The following is a 19,936-nucleotide window of genomic DNA, read 5'->3' as shown; positions in this document are numbered from 1 at the left end:
CTCCTCTCTTCCCACCCTGTGACTCCTCACATCCCGGTCTGACTGAGCTATGAAAACATTTTTCAAACATTTCAATAAAGCTTATCTAAACCAAGAACTCAAAAATTCTCACTGATTTTGAAAATTTTTCTCAATTCTATCTATCCCTTAATTCACTAAAATGACCACCTTAAGGATAATTAGTTTAAGAAGGAGACATTATAAGGTGATTTCCTTTTATCCTTTGTTGAAACAGAGAGCTGCATTTTGTCAAAACTAAATTCAGATCCCAAGAGGACCTAAGTTTAGTTCAAACGTCAGAAAGGAGGCAACTCAAGCTGTGTTTACAATCTGGCAGTTTGCTCCCCTCCAATGCAGAGAGCACCGGGCAAGCACCACAGACCCGAATTTCAGGTAGCAGTAATAAAGGTTTCCTAATGTCTCTGGGAAATTTTTAGGGAAATGAAACCCTTTCCTTCAACCCATTGATCCATTTCTCTCCTCCTATGGCAAACCCTGGAGTATTTTAGTAAAGAACTGTGAACTAGTCAAGTCTAAAAAAAAAAAGGAATAATTTGAAAACTTTCTAAGAGATAGGTTTCCTTTTTCCAGAATCTTCTATTTTCATAAGTAACTTTTTCAGGAAGGAGGTCAAAACATTGAGTTTGAGCAATTTAAATAAGAGGCATTGAATAATTTAAAAATGAGATGTTCAGTACAAGGTCCATTCATTTAAATTATGTGAAAATCCAAGGTAGACTCTGTGTAATTAGGAGCCATGTAAGTCTTCAGGCAATTTCAATGGGGGTTAGGAGATTGCTTTAATAGAATATGACAAGGTTCCTTTTGTTTTTCATAAAATATTGTATTCCCTCTTGAAATATAACAAATCCTTAATGAGATCACAGTCCCTTTATTGTTAGAGAATACTTTTCATGTTTTAAGAGATCAACAATGTCAAAATAATTACTGCAAATTAATGATGGACGAACCTCAAAAGATTTAGAGGTTGGTTAGTTCAAATACATGAAGACTCATATGAACTTATTTGAAGGCTCTAGTCAAAATCTCACCTGATAAGGTGCTCCCGTGAGAGCTGTTAGGGCCGATGTACTGCAGGGTTGCTCTGGGGAGAACACTGGGCAAGGAAAGAGGAAATCTGATTTTTCCTGGTTCTGTTTTTACTCACCCCCTGGATTACTCCAAAGAAATAACTAGGAATCTCTGGACATGCTTTTCTATTTGGTTTTCTTTTTTTGTTTGTTTGTCGAGGTTATTTGTTTACGAAGAGACATAAAATATTTTCTGTGAAGAATTGGAAGACTTTTGAGGAAAAAAAAGAGAATTTTTGCAGTTTTTAAGTTGAATTAATAGCAATTAGTTTCTGCTAAGCCAGAAACATGCACTTTCATTTAGTCCTCAAATAGTAAAATTATAGGTTCTAACCAAGTCCATAAGCAAAATTACAGTGGTAACTGTGCATATTATAGCCAGTGCCACACATACTTAATGTGATTTATTAATAGCTAGGAGAATTGAGAAAGGAGCAAACCAGGAATTTGCTTTATAAATAAGTCATGCCAAACTAACCCTTTTTCCTTGTGTTAATATACTGATATTCAGTAGTTAGCAGTAGTTAATACAAAATCCTTGCAAAGTGGACATTTTTATTTTAGACAAACATGAAATTAACTAGCTTGTACTATCCTGGACCAGGAACGCAAGCATAGGCTGGAGGATGATGTACACTTACAGTGCTCGGTAATTGTTCCTTGTCTTAGTTGGCTTTTTTCCCCAATAATAAGGTTAAAGTCATAAAAAAGAATTGCCTATCAAACCTCCAGACATCAAAAAAAGATCAGGAGGGAGACTAAATATGTTGGATGACACCATCAAGATTCAAAATACTTAATAGATTGGAATATATGCTAAAATAAATCATATAAATTGTAAAAGGATAGAGCCCTTCATTTTGGTTCAAATGTACACACCTACAAACTGCACACACATTTATGTATAGCAGAGAAGGAACACTGATACTTAGTGGTTTGTATATAAATGGCCATGGTCTTGGTTGACCAAAAGTTCAAAGTATACTAAGTGTGGCCTGACTGCCAAAAATATGAATGTTATGACAGCTCACAAATGGGCTTATGGGTCAGGCACTGTTCCAAACTACTCACAAGCATTATTTTATTTATACCTAGTATCATCATTTTACAGCTGAAGAAACAGAGGTAGAAAGGGTAGTTAACTTATCTTGGGGCAGATTCAGGATAACGATGCTAGTGCCTTTCCCCAGAGATGCTCTGAATTTCCACTTACGTGACTTTCAGCTCAGGGAAAGTAACTGCCCATTGTTCTTGGACTGGAGTCTGGCTCATAGTTCTCTGTACATCTGGGGTCAGGGATAAAATACAATATAAACATAAAGAGGCAAAGCCGTAGGAAATAGAGACACTTGCCTGGAGGGGAGAAAGTGTGGTGAAGCCATGATAGATGTTCTCAGATGGCGAGACTAGAGACTGTCAAGGAGAAGATTACCCATGTTTATGTATTCCCATAGGGGATGGAAGTAACAGGAAGGCAAATTTCAACCCAATATATGTTCTTACTATGTAAATATCCAAACTAGGATGTGCTGCCCTGTGAGATATGAGCATCTCATTTGTGAAATGATCAAGAGGAGCCAGAGCAAGGAGCAGTGCTATGCAACAGTGGGAAGCTTGACCCAGATGACTCCCAGGGTGCCTACAGAGATACAAAGGTTTGGATAATCAGGGAAAAGCTTCCACTGGAAATACTTGTGAACTGCTTCGCTTTCTCCACCCAACACACACACACACACACACACACACACACACACACACTTTCGTCTATCTCCATCTATATCTTTACATGATAGCAGTCACAATGGCAGCTAGTAGATCTGAATTATAAACATTTTACTTACATCTCTACCTTTTTGGTTTCTCTTTCTGTGAATAAGAAATAAAAAGGAACTGAAGATAGGAAGAAAGAAGGGAGGGAAGAAAATGGAAGCTTAAAATAAGGAGAATAAGAAAAATAGATTTAATCATGTTTCTTTCCTCATAACTTCCTAGACTTTTGGGAAACCACCATGAGATAACAGACCAGATAGAGTTTGGATAAAGACACACACACACACACATATGTATACACGCACATGCACACACACATATAAAACCCTCTGTAAATTCAAAGCATTGAAGGATTATTTCTCTGCAGCAATTTAGCTCGGTATCTTGCATGAATCCTAGATCATGGGTTCAGCACATATAAACTGGCTAATTGCATCCTGTCCTTTGACCATGTGCTCTATGTCCAAGTCAAACTTGGCATTTGGTGAAAGGCTATTCTTCATTTTATCAGGGACTGTGGGAGAGAGTCAGAAGAGCTCAATACAGAGCTGTCTCCAATACCAAGAGACCACTCCAAATGGAATTCATCATTGTGTATAGTGGTATTATCTCAGTACATAAAGGGCCACACTTTTAGTAATGGGATGCTTTTCTGTAAGTGGGGAAATTTTACATTTCAGTGAAAGGCAGTAAAAATGGAAAATATATATGTATATCCATACACACATACATATATGCATGTGAACAGTGTCTGTGTATGTGAGATACAAAAATCTCAGAATGTAGAACTAAAACTAAATAAATAAATGCCCAAGTCAATGCCCACTGTGTATTCATTTCCAACCAATGAAATATATGAACCCTCACTTACCCATTTTCATTCACACAAACTTTAATATGAAGCTGCAGAATTCATAGATTATATAATAAAACAACACAAGAATCTTCTGAAGAGTTTTAAAATGCAACTTTAAACTTAACAAATCAAATTCTTCTATTTGCATGTCAGGAATAAAAACATAAGCAGTTCAATTATAAATGTAATACCCTTAAGGAGTTGGATAATATATTATATCCTTAAGTAAGATAACAGATATAGTAAAATGTGGAAACTGGAAATGAGGTGGTTTATTTTTCAATTTCCCTACATTTACATTAAGGAAATACAATTGAACTTTGAAATCATAATTATAATATGGAGATTAAAAGGTATTCAACAAGAGGAAAGCCTTTCAGCTGAGACTGGTTTGGGGTGAGAAGCATTTCATATTGCTCAAAAGAGCAAGCTAAAGAGAAATAACATCCAAATAAAGTTGGAATAAAACTATCAAGAATAATCAAATATATTGAAAGCATTTCATAAAACTGTCATTATAAATTTTCCATCATGGAATCTTCTCACGCTGCAGATTATTATAGCACTTTTAAAACTGATAGCTTGGATATTATTCTAAAAATGTCCTTGACTTGATCTGCAATTAATTGGAAAGTTATAAATTTCTAGATAGAGTGCTAAATATCCTAGTTTACATCTGTAATGGAAAACTCTTTGGGGCTATGGCAGAGATGGCTAAGAGTCCACCAAAAGTTATTGGTCCCTTCTTTCAAGGCATGTAGCTAGATTATATTTCTCAGCCTCCCTTGCAGCTAGATGTGGCCATGTGACCAATCTCCCACCAATACAGTATGGGAACTTTTGTGAGCAATTTTTACTTCACTTGCTGAAGAGGGAATTCCTGGCTTTGGACTTCCACTCCTAATTCCTTCCTTTGGGATCGAATGGCTAGAACTTGGGCAAAAATGTGTGGAGAACTGTTTCATCAGATGGCAGAGCAGCCATCAGCTGAGTCTCTGATAAAGTTGGCAGAGCTTCCTTATCCACCCGAACCCCTCACCTTAGAAACGTTATGTGTGAGAGAAATAAACATCTCTGTTTTGTAAGCTACCTTGCTATTATCTCTTGCTTTAGCAGCTTAACATTTTATCTAATTAATATCTAAGCTTTAAGAGTTATTTTTATTATCTTTTTATATACAAAAATGTGAACTTTAAGAGTAGACTTATATTTCAATATTTTAATAAATCTTACTATACAAAAACTTAAAAATAATGTTTTACTATAGTATGTAAAGCTTAACTACATTTTTTACTTTTATTTTTGTTTAACTTTTATTTTCATTTCATTCAATTACACAACTGTAAGCTTGTATACAAGCAAATTATCTGAGTTCAGACAGAGAGTTTGGATAAGAATACTTATCTCAGAAATGCTATTATCAACATGAAAACAATACTTTCAAATTTTCTTGAGTGATTTTTATATCTGAACTGTTTTAACCAGGTAACTAGGTGGGGCAGGGGGCAGGGAGAGATGGAAGCTTACCACACATAAGAGAGACTGCTATGATCCTTAAAAATTTGGTCCTTTGCTGACATCTAGAAATTAGCATTTCAGGAGGGTTCCCACCATTCCCTAACTGATACCATTGGCTCACTGAGCCTAACCTATTTGTACAAACAATGTGGTTTATGCTGAACACATGCTTTTCATCAGGGAATCTGAACTCCTGACACAGGCTAGGCAGAGGGTGCCTATGTGATCAGCCTGCAGTAAAAACCTTGGGCACTGAAGTTTTACTAAGCTTCCCTGATAGACGGTAATTCACACATGGTGTTACAATTTGATTTTGGAGGAATTATGCACCGTCTGTGTGACTCCACAGGGAGAGAATTCTTGGAAGCTTGTGTCTGGTTTCCTCCAAACTTTGGCCCATGTACCTTTCCCCTGTGCTGGTTTTGTTTTGTATGCTTTCACTGTAATAAATCCTATGCCGAGTCCTGTGAGTGTGTGTGAGTGCTCCCAGTGAGCTGCCAAACAGGTGCAGGACCCTCAGTTTCCTAGTTGTCCACAGCCCCCTGAGGCTGGCCGTTCATGTGACACCATTGTCTTCGCTTTCAAAGTTAGGGGCTCAGGTGCAGACTTGCCCAAGGTCAAGGATTGTAGAGCAGACTTAAGACCCAGGCCTACTGAATCCTAATCACCTTCCATTTCTCCTAAGACAATGTTTGCAATGTGTCTAAGAGCCCCAGAGGTCTGAGGGAAAGCCTCAGGAGTCACCAGTAGAATGGGGTGACAAGGTCAGGCAGGAAGGCTCCAAAGCTTCCACTTGGCTTCACCCACGGAGCTCCACATTTATCTATTTTTATATATAGGAGTTCTGCTTACATTAGTGTAAAGACAAGAACTGCATTGACTTTTTTGTTTGAATACCACTGAATTATATCTTTTGGTTTCTTGTAGGTAAAATCAAAAATCAATGCTAAAAATTCAGTTAAAAGTAAATTTTTTAGGTAAGTAATCCACCTCTAAAGAGGCTCATGGATTTTAGCAAGTGACTCTAATGTAGATTTTTCAGTCCGTAATTATGTATAGCCACAGCATGACTTCTTTATTCTGCTCTCATATAGCATTGTCATTCCTCTGCTACATCCTTTGTCTTGAACTTCTCTCTGGATCCCTCACTGCCCTTCTCTCTTACACCCTGGATGCTTCTGTTTCTTCCACACACACTGAACCCAAGCCTGAAATAACTACAAGACCTGCCCTAACTAAGTTGTACCCAGGCCACTGAAGGGCAAAGGAAGATGAGCTACAACAAATTTGCTCTCAGCTCTCAGCTTTCCAGAGGTCTTGTTTATCAGTCATTCCTGCCAAATCTATTGACTGATGAGAGAACATAGCCTGGGAGCCATACAGATCTGGAATTCAAATCCAATTTCACCGTTCTCTAACTGTGTGGCTGTGGGTAAGTAAGTTAACCTCTCTGAGCCTGAAGGTATCTGCAAAATGGTAGTAACATCACCCACGTTGAACAGTTGAAAACATTAAAAGAAACAGTACCAAGTTCATAGGAGTCTCTGTTATAGTCATGCATTCCTACCTCAGTCATAATAAAGTCAAGCCTCCCCCAGACTTGGGGTGCTTTTCCCAGAGGCTGATAAGGAAACCGATACAAGTGTTTCAGCTGTTAGTTTACTCACAAAGGAAAGGAAAAGTTTTAATCCTTTAAGATATGAAGTATGAAAAATACTGAGAGCTCCAGGACTGGAGCTGAGAAATATTTTAAAATAAATTAAAGTTGTCCAAAAGAAAGGAAGTGAGAAGTAAGAAAATAACTCACAACAGAGCAGAGAGGCTGCTGCTGCCAGTGACTTCTGGGTTCCTGCAGGCAGCTGGAGCAGGCTGGAAAAGAGGCACTGGGTTTAGGGACCTAGGAAAGAGAGGAGAAGCACAATCTGTAATCATCTCTTCTATTTTGATTCAGATAAACAACAAAAGCTACAGATGCGAGTGGTAGCCTGAAGCTTGAGGAAGAAGCACCAGCCTGTACCACATGTCACATTTCTTTACATCATGCTCCAAATGCCAACATATCTATATCTGAAATGCAAGTGTGGGAAGTAGGTGTTGAACTAATTATTTACATCGCAGTAATAAAAAGAGGCTTTAAAGGAACTGAACACAGCATGAGAATGTGAGGGTCTTTTGGTGTCCAGGAGAGTGTGTGAGAGGACCTAACCAGCCTCCAGGAACAAAACTGTGCTCGTTTGACTTTGTCTCAGTGACCAGAGACATCACAATACACTTTATCCCCTATTCAGAAAGAAGCCCTTCAGTCTGTGTCCAACATCCTAAGTTATTGTCCTAGAGTCTTGTTCTCTTGGAAATATCTACCCTGAACTTAGCACACAGAGTTAACTACTTCTCTTGCCAACTCATATGACACAGCATCCAGCAAGCAGCAACTTTGGACCTCACTGACCACAGGTAGTGGTTGGACAGTTGCACAGTCACAACAGTGACTGCCCAAAGCGTGGCTGCAGTGATGGTCTGAAGAGCCTGGCCTTGTGAGAGGGAACTTTTGTCACCCTTCCCACAGTGGAGTGGTGTGCCCTGGCCGCCTGTGTGTGGGGTCAGCCTTGCTGCCTGTGTCTGTTCCACGAGCTCTTGGTCTTTAGTATTTATAACTATATGCTATGGAGTTTATTTAAAATGCACACTTCCAAACCCTGTCTAACAAATTCTGGTTTGGTATTTGAGATCGGGCTCATGAATCTGCTTTTTAAACAAGCACACCAAAGGGTCCTGAAGCAGGTGATCCTGGGACTACACTTTAAACATTCTTCAACCTAGAACATCTTGACCCATAATTTTTAATTCTAGTATAAGAAATTCATGAGTTACAGTCCTGATGGAAGAAATAAAATAAGCAAAGCCCTTAATACTGTTATGCTTATAAGGAGTTTTTTCCTCTTCTTGGCTTCTCAGATATTGTTGGGGGCTGAGCTGGGAGTTCATGTGTAGGCCATGGCCAGACAATGAACTCTACAAGGGAAACTGTTCACAAGTATAAAAGTTGGATGTGTTCAGAAGTATTCTGGAAGAGCTGAAAAGTATGCTGTTATGTTGAAGGTGATCAGATGCATCTCATTACGATGAAAAGTTTCATCTGTGCCTCACACAAGGCAGGCTTGTTCCTAACTCCCAACTTCCTGGACTAGGTGTTCTTCATGCTGTGATGAAGGCTCATCTGGTAACTTCCACTTCCAGGAGTATATGTTCCCTGCTGTCTTCGTCCTAGGCTAGACCTCTGTGCCTCAATGAACATGCACTTGCTCGTACTAAAACATGTGTGAGCACAATCATCTGTATGCAATCCAGGGAACCAATGAACATCTGCATGTATTCTGTCTTTAACTGGTTAGCTTCCTATCACCTCCATTTGCTGCAACATCATCTTCAGTTTCTCCACGACAATTTCTGTCACTGATGAAGATAAAACAATTATAGCTATCTGCATCTTACTCTGATACTGCATGCATTCTGTGTGCCATGCACTATGCTAGGTACTATATATTTAAAACAATGACTAAGATATAATCCCTGAACTTGAAAAGCTCACAGTCTAGTGAGCAAGACAGAAACAGTACAATTTTATTGACCATTCAATTTGACAAGTGCTTTAACAATATAATGTTATAATGGTAGCACAAGAAAACGAGATTGAATTGGTTAGAAGGAGAAAGTTTGGGAATATAGAAAGGCTTTAGAGAGGAAGTAACATTTAAGTAAGCTCTTAAAGAGGAATTAGGAGTATGACAGAGAGGCCTTACAGGCACAGCAAACGGCATGTGCAAAAAGGCTGAGAGTTGTAAACATCTATCATGTTTACAGCAGAAGGCGGGTGGGGGCACTGAGGACTATGACCAGAGAAGTAGAATACAATTATATTTTGAAGGGCTGTACTAAGGGGTTTGAACCATCTCATATTGGAAGCACAAAAATGCAACTTGTTGGCAATGTGTAGGAGGGATGGGAGACAATGAAAACAGAAATTAATTTAGAAAATTTGCAGCTCTCTAGGCCAGAGGGGATGAGAGCCTGACCAGAAGCTTAGGCTGTAGAAATGAAGACAATGGCATAAATACAAGAGTATTTTAGAGGCCAGCTCCATAGTCCTTACTAATTGAATGTATGTAGGGAGAGAGAGAATGTGACCTTGGGTAAGAGTAGATGAGGATGCCACATGTTGCTTGTGGGATATAGATCAGGGAGCAGGTTTGGTGGAACACAACAATTTGCCATTTTGGGGGGCAGGAAGCAAGTTATTGATCTAGTGGAATTAGAGATGGTCTGTTACAATGATGCTACATTCTTATATAGTTGACAGATTTAGAGGGAAAAGAAAAAATAATAAACAGGATTATCAGTTTAATTTTATTTTCAGATGAACATTTTTAGTACAAATATGACCCATGAAATATTTGGAGCATATACATACTAAAATTTCTTAGCAAAATAATTTTGTCTATAGACATGCAAATTCTGTCCTACTGGAAAGATGTTCAGTTGACTCCATTTTAAAAATTAAAAATTTTAAAAATTAAAAATTTTAAAAATTAAAAATTTTAAAAATTTAAAAAAAACAGTATTGCCTCCATCTCTCATTCACCTCAATGCTGGTCATCTCCAGCATATTTGATCTCTGGGTTCTCCTTATAAATCAGTTGTAACATGTTTGTCTTCCCTCATTGATTAAAAAGTTAAGAAACATCTTTAATATGTATTCATTTTATATCTGTGTGAGAGTCACGATCTTGCCTCTTCTGAAAACCACGTTTTAAACCAGGCCAGACACGAGTCCTCTGCCACCAAGGACTGCCCGCCCTGGTAACGTCGTGGCTGCAACCAGCACCTGCAAAGCCCTTCCCAGAGTTTCCATCCTGCTGTGCATTTTCTCAACCCCTTTCATCTGACACTGGTCAAACTGAGGGGTTTGTACCTATGCAGAAAGTTAATAGTCATGATTAACTGTTCTGGCATGTTAATAACTCCTAAATTGGAGGGACATTATATGATAATCTGAACAAATCAATCATTTAAAGAGAAGCAGTGCCTTACTGCATGTTCAGTTTGGGAAAACCTGAGAAATGAAAACACTAGATAACCCAAGCAGGCACCTAGAACACAAACATGGGGCCGCAGTGACCTGTCTTGCTCCCTAACTATTCCTGAGGAAGCCAGACTGTGTCTTTCTCCCGCAGTGTGGTCATGCGGTCACTGCAAGTCCAGGTACCACATCAGTGTTTATCAAGTGCCCACTCCATGGCCTTGGGTTAGGTGTTGACAATGCAAAGATGGACAGATACAGCCCCACAGACAGACAGACTATTCCAACAGGATAGTGAGTATTATGGTGTGGGACAGACGGCCCAGAGAAGACAGGTTTCTCACCTTCACTTGTGGGTCAGGGAAGGCACTTAAACTGGGCTCTGAAGGATGTAAAGCAGCTAAATGGGTGAAGCAGGGGAAATTCGAGGTTCTAGGAATGGGAGTTACATGAGCAAAGGCCTAAGGTGACAGAGACCAAAAAGCCGCCTGGAATGCAAATGCAATAAATGACAGTGCGGGGGAAGGCAAGGGCCAGATTGCTGTATGTTACACTGTCCAGAAAGAAAAAAATCAAATAATAATATCCAGCATTTCTCAGATGCTTACTAAATACCAGGGAGTATAATAAGCATTTTACAAATATTGTCCCATTGAATCCTCACCAAATCCTAAGTGGTTCTGTAGGTTTTCCTTTTCTGTGTTGTATTTTAATCACAAGTCTTATATGTTTGTGGTAAAACACGGAACAGTCCCTGGGACCGTAACCCCTGGAAAAAGTGACTATTTGGCTTATATTCTTCCATATACTTCTTAATGTTCACCCAGCAAATATAAATATGAAAAAACATACTATACCATACACATATTTTACAATGGCTTTTTTAATCTAAAAATATACATGGGCATTCCTCTAGGTTATTACATACAGATATAAATCATTCTTTTAAACATATACATAAAGAATTTATTCAACTATTTCCCTACTAATGGACATTCGGGTTTGCTTCCTTATCAGAAACAATACTGAAATAAGCACAGCTCTGTGACTATACCCTTACATACTGATGTTTCCTTTCTGTAGGGTAGATTCCCTAAAGTGGGTATGCACACTAAAAATGTTAGAGATACTATAATACTAAATTGTTAATGCCTATTCATTTTTATACCTCTGTAAAATTATTGAAAATAAACTGTTTCTCCGAAGAACTCCTTGAGCTTTGTGCAGAATGGTGAGGTTCTTCAGTCTTTTTTTATGGTCAACCTGAAGATTTTAGGCTGAATTTAACATACTTAGACAACAAAACAAAAAACATGTTGAATAATAAAACATCTCTTTATACCCCCAACCCTTCATTTACTGTGAGAGATTCTCTGCTCACTGCTGGCGTTGAGCAGGTGCTGGGCTGTCAGGCTGCCAGATTCTAGAGGAGAAATCATCAAATTATGAATGAACGCCTGTCATCACAGTCACATGACATGCCCCTTCTGACTGAGCCACTAGGCAATCAAGTCAAAATTTATTGCCATAACTATGGCTTCATTTTTAGACACGTAGGAAGTTGTATCCTTAGAACTATTTGCTACATAATATATTTTTCAAGACTTACCTGTATTATTTCTAACTAGGTTTGCAGATTAAGGCAGAAATGCCACTTTAAAAGAGATGAAGACATCAAAACTTCGAACAATAAATGGTAATAAATACATATCTATCAACATTTGAATCTAAAAAACAAACTAAGCAAAAAAGAAGAACAGAGACAGAATCATGGATATGGAGAGTTTTGATGATTGCCAGATGGGTGGGGGTGAGAGGGGTGGGTGAGGAGGTGAAGGGATTAAGAAGGACAAATTGGTAGTTACAGAATAGCCATGGGGATGCAAAGTGCAGTATGGGAGAAGAACTTATACACAGGACCCATGGACATGAACACAGGTGGGGGGAATGCCTGAGGGAGTGGGGAGTCCTGGGTGGAAGGAGGCAAAGGGGGAAAAATTGGGACAACTATAATAGCACAATCAATAAAATACAGGGCCTGGCACAAATAATGTCACTCTTTTGTTATAAAATCTTTTATTACAAAGTCATAAGCATGTAACTGTAACTTAACAATATCACACTCAAACACACCATATGACATTTAAGGTGAAATGTTCAAATTAAAATTATAAATTATTACACCCATATTATCACCCTACCAACCATATTCAAATAGGCATTACTTCTGCCAGACCCTGTATAATTAAAAGAAAAAAAAAAAACAAAGACAGAGGGGGAAAATTCTTAAGTGTAAAAAAACATAAACCTTATTTCAAAATTGAGCAATTTCCTCCTCCTTATTTTGACAGCAGTGCACTGGTTTTTGTTTTTGCTTTTATTTTAATTGTTGTTCAAATACAGTTTTCTGCCTTTTACCCCCATCTCAGCCCACCTCCCCAGCCCTCCCCACCTCCCTCCTGTTTCCAACCCCCACCCTTGTTATTGTCCCTGTGTCCTTTATACTTGTTCCTGCAAACCCTTTCCCCTTTCCCTTGAAATTCCCTCCCCCTCCCCTCTGGTCACTGTCACAGCCTGTTCTCTATTTCAGTGTCTTTGGTTATATTTTGCTTGTTTGTTTATTTTGTTGATTAGGTTCCTTTTAAAGGTGAGATCGTATGGTATTTGTCTTTCACCACCTGGTTTATCTCACTTAGCATAATGCTTTCCAGTTCCGTCCATGCTGTCTTAAAGGGTAGGAGCTCCTTCTTTCTTTCTCATGCTGCATAGAATTCATTGTGTAAATGTACCATAATTTTTTGATCCATTCATTTACTTATGGGCACCTAGGTTGTTTCCAACACTTGGCTATTGTAAATTGTGCTGCTATGAACATTGGGGTGCATAGATTCTTTTAGATTGGTGTTTCAGGGTTCTTAGGATATAATCCTAGTAGTGGAATTGCTGAGTCAAAAGGCAAATCCATTTTTAGTTTTCAGAGAAAAATGCATTGGTTTTTGACTAGTGAATGAGGAAGAACTTAAAGGCTCTTCTTTTCAGATATTTAGCCACATTGCTATTATTAGCAAGGCTTAAGGTTCCCTTTGTCCTCTACAACTCTTAGGTAGCATCAGAAGCATATGCAAAAGCTACTCTTTGTGGTGAGCCTTCATTTTTAGACATGTGACTTATGTCTAAACAGCTATTCTGTTGGGCCTTCATGCTCCCTTCAAAGCTCCTGGCCCTCAGGCTTGAGGATGTTCCCCGTTATGAGTCTAAGTTGGAGAGAGTTCACCTGTCACAATTTGCACCAGATGCTCACCTTTCAGCCCCTGGTACCAGTAGCAGACATGCAACCTAGGCTCACCAATTTGATGCACCCTGCTCAACTTTACCATGGAAGCTCGTGACTCAAGAAAAAGGCATTTTTCTAGAATCCCTGGTGAAAGTGGATGCAGTGTCCAGTGGCAATTTGGCAGTTTTGGCTGACTCATTCAGCACCCCATTAGTGATGTTGGCAGAGCCTGGTGCAGCATCTGTGCCCAAGGTGTAAGCAAAAGGGTCTCCACTGGACCAGTTCTGCTGCATGGTTTGGACCACCATTCATGGCTAAACACAGAGCTTCCGTGCCAGTTCACAAATCCTCCTGGAGAGTCTATGAGCTACTGAATCTCCTTTAATGAACTCCTTTAGGCCAAAATTAACCAGGACTGGATTCTCTTGCCTGCAGCTAAGAAGCCCTTTGATAGTCCCTCAAAACTAAGATAAATCTTTGTGGTTTTAAAGTATTTACTAAGCTAAAGATTTAGCTTATTATTTTCAAATGATGAACCTATCTCCACATCATTTCCAAGCTGACCTGATATTACAATATATTACCTTTCGGTGTGACTGAATTTCAAGTCAGCTCTGGGTTACTGCTATACTTTTACCATGTAGTCACACCCCCAGTTCCACTTCCCCAGGCTCTCCTCCTTTCCTTCCTCCTTCCACATCTCACCAAAACCTGATCTCTGGGAAGCTGCTCATGTATGCTAGTGTGGTTATGTTTAAGTGATTTAGGAGAATATCCTATAAGTGGGAGCATATTAACAATGGAATGAATCTCTAACTGTGGGATTCCAAACATTAGCAAACAGGTAAGAGAGGTGTGGGAGAGGGAGTGGGGAAGTGGGGACTCCAAGACTGCCACTCCTTTCATATTAGCATAAGGGCATTCTAGAATAATACATATTCTTTCATGAATCATCCACATTCCACTTGGACAAATTTATCCTTATCTAGCTAAGAGAGTAAATGTGTCATTCTGGTACTATTTGCTTACAAACCTCTGCTGACTCTGCATCCCACCAGGACAAAGTCCATGTCCCACTGGACATGGACAAAGCCCTTGTGATTCATCGCTCATCATGGCTCCCGCTTGTGCTCCTAGTGAGGAGCACCCTGTGCCCCTCCCCTCTATGCCCTGGCACACCCCCTCCCTCCTTAGTCCAAGGTGGAATTCTATTCATCTTTTAGACTCAGCTCACTCAGTACTTCCTCTGTGAATTCTTCCCCATCTCCTCACCTCGCTCCCCGACTCTGACCTTCACTTTTTCAATGCTGTCCGATTATATTGTTTGTCCTTTATGTCATCAAGTCTGGGCCCTTCCACCACTGCTGTGTCCCTGCAGAGCAAGGGCTACATCTTGGTCAAGACTGTAGCTCTCAGGGGCCCTGCAAACAGCCCTCAAGAGACACTCGTTGAATGCACACAGCCATACATGAATGCATACAAGTTTCTCCAAAGTGGCAAAGGGAAGGGCCACGTCTGTAGGATTCTACAGGTCCCAGTCCTACAGAGTCACACTTTGCTTTGAAATTCCCCAAAATAATACTTTTGGATGAATATCAGTTTGCTGAAGGTCTGTCTTAAGAAAGAAGCCTTCATATAGCCTTTGTATGACCTGCCCTGACAAAGTACAGCCATTTTCCTTCCCCGAAGTGCTTAACAACTACGCTGTGGAACACAGGACTTGCATGCAGCCTCTGGAGTCAGCCTGCCTGAGTTCACACCCTAGCTTGCTGTTTATGAGCTAACTGTGGTTTTGAACAAGTTACTGAAGTTTTTTGTGCCTTAATTTCCTTATCTGTAAAATGGGTCTGATAATAGGGCCTGTTTCATAGTGCTGCTTTGAAGATTAATTAAATTATTATATAAAATGTTTAGAGCAGTGTCTGGCATAAAATACTTCACTAAATGTTAGCTATTATCACTATTATATCTGAAATCAGTTAATGTCCTTGAACATTATTCAAATTTATATGTATGCAAATTCCACTAATGTATGCTCAATGATGCCAACATTAATCATATCAGAATTTGCCCCATAAGCATATTTTGAGTACAGGCTAATGTGCCTGTGCGCACAGGACTTCAACAGCCACTATTTCACAGACGAGCAGTGAGAATGTTCTTCAGTGAACTTTGCCCTGAAAGTTAACAAATGATAAGAAAGTTCACTTGGTGGGATTTTAAAGGCAGTTAAATTGCCCCAAGTTTAGACTACCTGAAGCTCTTACAATAAGGCTCATCTTGGCAGTGAGGTCACCAAATCCATGCCCCTGCTAGTTAATATGAAGGGGATGGAGTAGAGAAGGGGAGGCCAACACGAATCGAGGATGTGAGATGAAAGAGAAAGTGGCCCTGACATGCCGGAGACTTCTCCTGGGGAAAACATACAAGCTTGTGAAACATGAGTTTTAAGAAGAGTTGCCAGAGTCTTCCCGCCACCCCGTTCTATTTTTCTACATACATAATTTCTGCTAATTACTTAGTCATTATTTAAATTTCTACAGTTGACTAACAAGCCAGATAGACTCAAAAGCATCTCAGAGGAACTCATTTTTCTATCCTAACAAAACTATCTTCCTGTTTATTTGCAAAGACCAAAATATCAAGTATTTTCCTATTTATCATGGTATTGAGTGGTTATCAACTCACTCAGGACAAAATGCAAGTTCCCGCCAGACTGTAAGATTTTTCAACAGCCCCTGTTTCCCAAATACCCTACATCAATTTATAGGTTAACATTCAGCTGCCCAAGAGGCACAGGAAACTGTTTAAAACAAGACCCTTTTGCTTTTGCATTACTTTTTAAAAATTTTATTAATTTTCTATTGTTTTTCAAGTACAGTTGTCTCTATTTTCCCCCATCTCCTCCCCCTGCCTCACCCAACCCCACCTCCCACCCTCAATCCTACCCTGCTTTGGCTTTGTGCATGGGTCCTTTATACATGTTCCTGACAACACTCCCCCCTTTTTCTCCTGTTATCTCCCTCCCCCCTCCCCTCTGGTTATTGTCAGTTTGTTTTTTATTCCAATGTCTCTTTATATTTTGCTTGCTTATTTGTTTTGTTGATTAGGTCCCACTTACAGGTGAGATGATATGGTATTTGCCTTTCATTGCCTGACTTATTTCACTTAGCATAATGCTCTCCAGTTTCATTCAAGATGTTGCAAAGGGTAGGAGCTCCTTCTTTCTTTCTGCTGCATAGTATTCCATTATATAAATGTGCCACCATTTTTTGATCCACTCATTTACAGATGGGCATTTAGGTTGCTTCCAACACTTGGCTATTGTAAATTAGTGCTTGTATTACTTTTTTACTGGATCTATTTTTAATCAGCCAACTTATTTCCAAAGGTATTAATTCATTTCTAATTTCAGTTAGAATAAAATGGAGCAAGCTTTTTACTCCAGACTATGTTAAATTTAGCATGTAACTATCTTTGGCTCCAGGATTATTCAATGGAATTAATTCCAAGAGGTATAGGAAAATAGTAAGGTAGTAATACTCCAGATTTCATAGTTGTCATGGACTGAATTGTGTCTCACCAAAATTCATATCTTGAAGCCTTACCGTGCCCACCCCCCACCCCAGTACCTCAGAATGTGACTGAATTTGTAGATAGAGCTTTTTAAAGAGGTGATTAAGTTAAAATGACATCTCCAGGGTGGGGCCCTAGTTGGTTCTGATTGGTGTCCTATAAGGAGAAACTAGATCACAAAAAGAGACATGGGGTGTGCACGCACAGAGGGACAATGATGGGAAGAGGCAGCCTTACGGCCCCTGTGCAAACCAAGGAGAGTGCTCAGAGGAAACCAACCCTGCCGGCACCTTGATATGTTTCCTTTCTTTTTTTAGTCCTCACCCAAGGACATGCCCATTGATTTTAGAGAGAGGGGAAGGGAGGGAGAGAAGGAGAGAAACATCGAAGTGAGAGAGAAACATCACATTACATCCATCCTTGTTTGGACCTGATGGGGTAAGCTTATAAATTAACTTAAGCTAATACAGAGAAATATATTATCCCTCCCAGGGTATTATATTTCATAGGGTCATTTAGATGGAGTATTATTGATGGCTAAAAATATCTTATTATAAGTCATTAGCAGGCTATATTATTTAAGACAGGCTAATTACTTTTATAAGCACCCCTCCCCCACCCTGTCAAATCTCAGTGGCTCAGTAAAAGTTTATGTCTCCCTCACAGGCCAATGCAGGCTGTGGGATATGATGGTTACTCTGCTCCATACAGTCATTAAGGGACACAGGTTCCTTCTATCTAGTGGCTCCCCATCCTCTACAGACTTGGAGTCTTTTACTAAATCCTCTATCTGGCAACAGATGAAGAGAAGAGGATTTGTGGGAGATTCTTAGAGGCCATGATCTTCACTCACTCTCCACATACCCATCATTTCCATCCATATTTCACTGGCCAGAACTCAGTCACATAATCACTTAACTATGAGGGAGCCTAGGAAATATAGCCTAGCTGAGAGGAAAAGGGAACAGGGCTGGTGAACCACCAGCCAACCTCTGCCACATGGAACCTCCATGACACCAAGGCAATTTCAAAGAGCCAACCATGCAGACTTAGGTCGCAGTGCATTCTTAGAAGAGAACTGTGTAGTTGTCCTAATTATTCTGGCTTCCTTGTGCCTGGTCATGAAATGAGGTGTTTGGGTGGCCATGTAATCTAAGGTAAGTAAAATAATACTTGGGCTGAACAGATCAAAATGGTCAATATTCATGAGCCTAAACCAATTAATCTGGAAGCAAGCATTTTCCAGAGAAGAATCCAGGGCAGAGGAGGAGATATCATTTGTCAGGAACAGAAGTACATATTATAGATAAATTCTATCACTCTTCCTGGATGGTCATATAGATTCTGATTTTACAAATGGAGGAAGAAAGACTCAGAGGAGGTAAGTGAATTGACCAAGAAAAGCTAAAGGGGGTTAGGATTTAAACTCAGGACTGTGCGACTCCAATGGCCTGTCTATTTTTCCCCTTTACCATACTGCCTCAACTTTGGCAATACAAATTGTATAACTTTTAATTGATTAATTTAAATCAACTAAATTTACCACAGATTATATTTGTCTCAGAAACCTGTCAACTGCCCACTTGGCTCCTAAGTCGCCATCTTTGGAAAGAGAGTGTGCCACTTTGACCAGCCGGGTCTTTCACCACTTGGCCTCTTTGAGCCTCAGTGAGCACATCATGAAGTGGGAGTCATCTCACTGTCTTGTGAGGGTACATGACACATGTCAGAGCCCTCAAGACCTTCCTGACATTCTCACTTGATGTTGGCAGGAGAGGGGCTGGATGAGGAGATGTGTTAGTACCCTCAGACCTGTTCTGAGCCTAACGCCAAGTGTTTCACACACACATGAACACTTAATAAATGTGGGTAGGTGAGCAGGTAATGGTGATAAATGAAAGCAAGTGTAACACATTGACAAGATTTTATTGCAGCTTTATCTGAGAGTGAAAGGCACATTCCCAACTTTGTCCTGGTTTACCCAACCTTATTTGATAACTGGTACTGGCCAGGGTCACACTGAGGGCAAGGCCTGACACAAGATAATGGCTGCTTGGTCCTTTTCCTTCCCCACATGCAAGGCAAACCAAGACACTCAGAGCTCACCTGTCCCATCCTGCCCCCTCGCCAGCCTTCCCCACAGCACTGTTTAGTACTTTCCTCTACCCACTTCCCTAGTGCCGGGCCCTCCCTTAGACTATGCTTCAAGACACACAGGGCAGCCCGGAGCAATTTCTCTGCCCTATGAGCTGCCAGGAGTCCTCTGAACTTGCACTGCCCCGTGGCAGTGCAAGTTCATCCCTGCCCTTCGCACAGAAATGAATGAGCACACTCCCACAGAAGCAGCACAGCAGACTGAACTGAGGTAGGGCTTTTGTGTCACAGAGCCCTGCCACTTTCCAAATAGGTGACTCCATCCCGATCATTTCATCTTCCCAGCCTCCATGTCCTCATCTGTAGAGTGGAGAGAAGAATACAGACCTCATGGGGTTCTTGTGAGGATCATGCATTTGGTCCAATGCCTGGTGCACAGGAAATGCTCACCAATGGTAGGCCCATTTGCCTCTCCTCCTCTCCAGCAGCTCACAGAACTCTTGAAGGCAGAAGTGTTGCTAATTGTCCCTGGTGTCCCCAGTGCTCTACACTGAATGGGTGCCTAATAAACATTTGTAAGACAAAGAAATGGATGCACTCATACCACAGAGTCATTTATTGAACATGAATGGACAGATTAATTGCCTCTGTTTTCTTGAATGTCTCTCTTTTGTCTTTCT

Source organism: Phyllostomus discolor, chromosome 4 (assembly GCF_004126475.2).
Source record: "Phyllostomus discolor isolate MPI-MPIP mPhyDis1 chromosome 4, mPhyDis1.pri.v3, whole genome shotgun sequence".
Classification (NCBI taxonomy): Eukaryota; Metazoa; Chordata; class Mammalia; order Chiroptera; family Phyllostomidae; genus Phyllostomus; species Phyllostomus discolor.
This window is presented reverse-complemented; position numbering follows the sequence as displayed.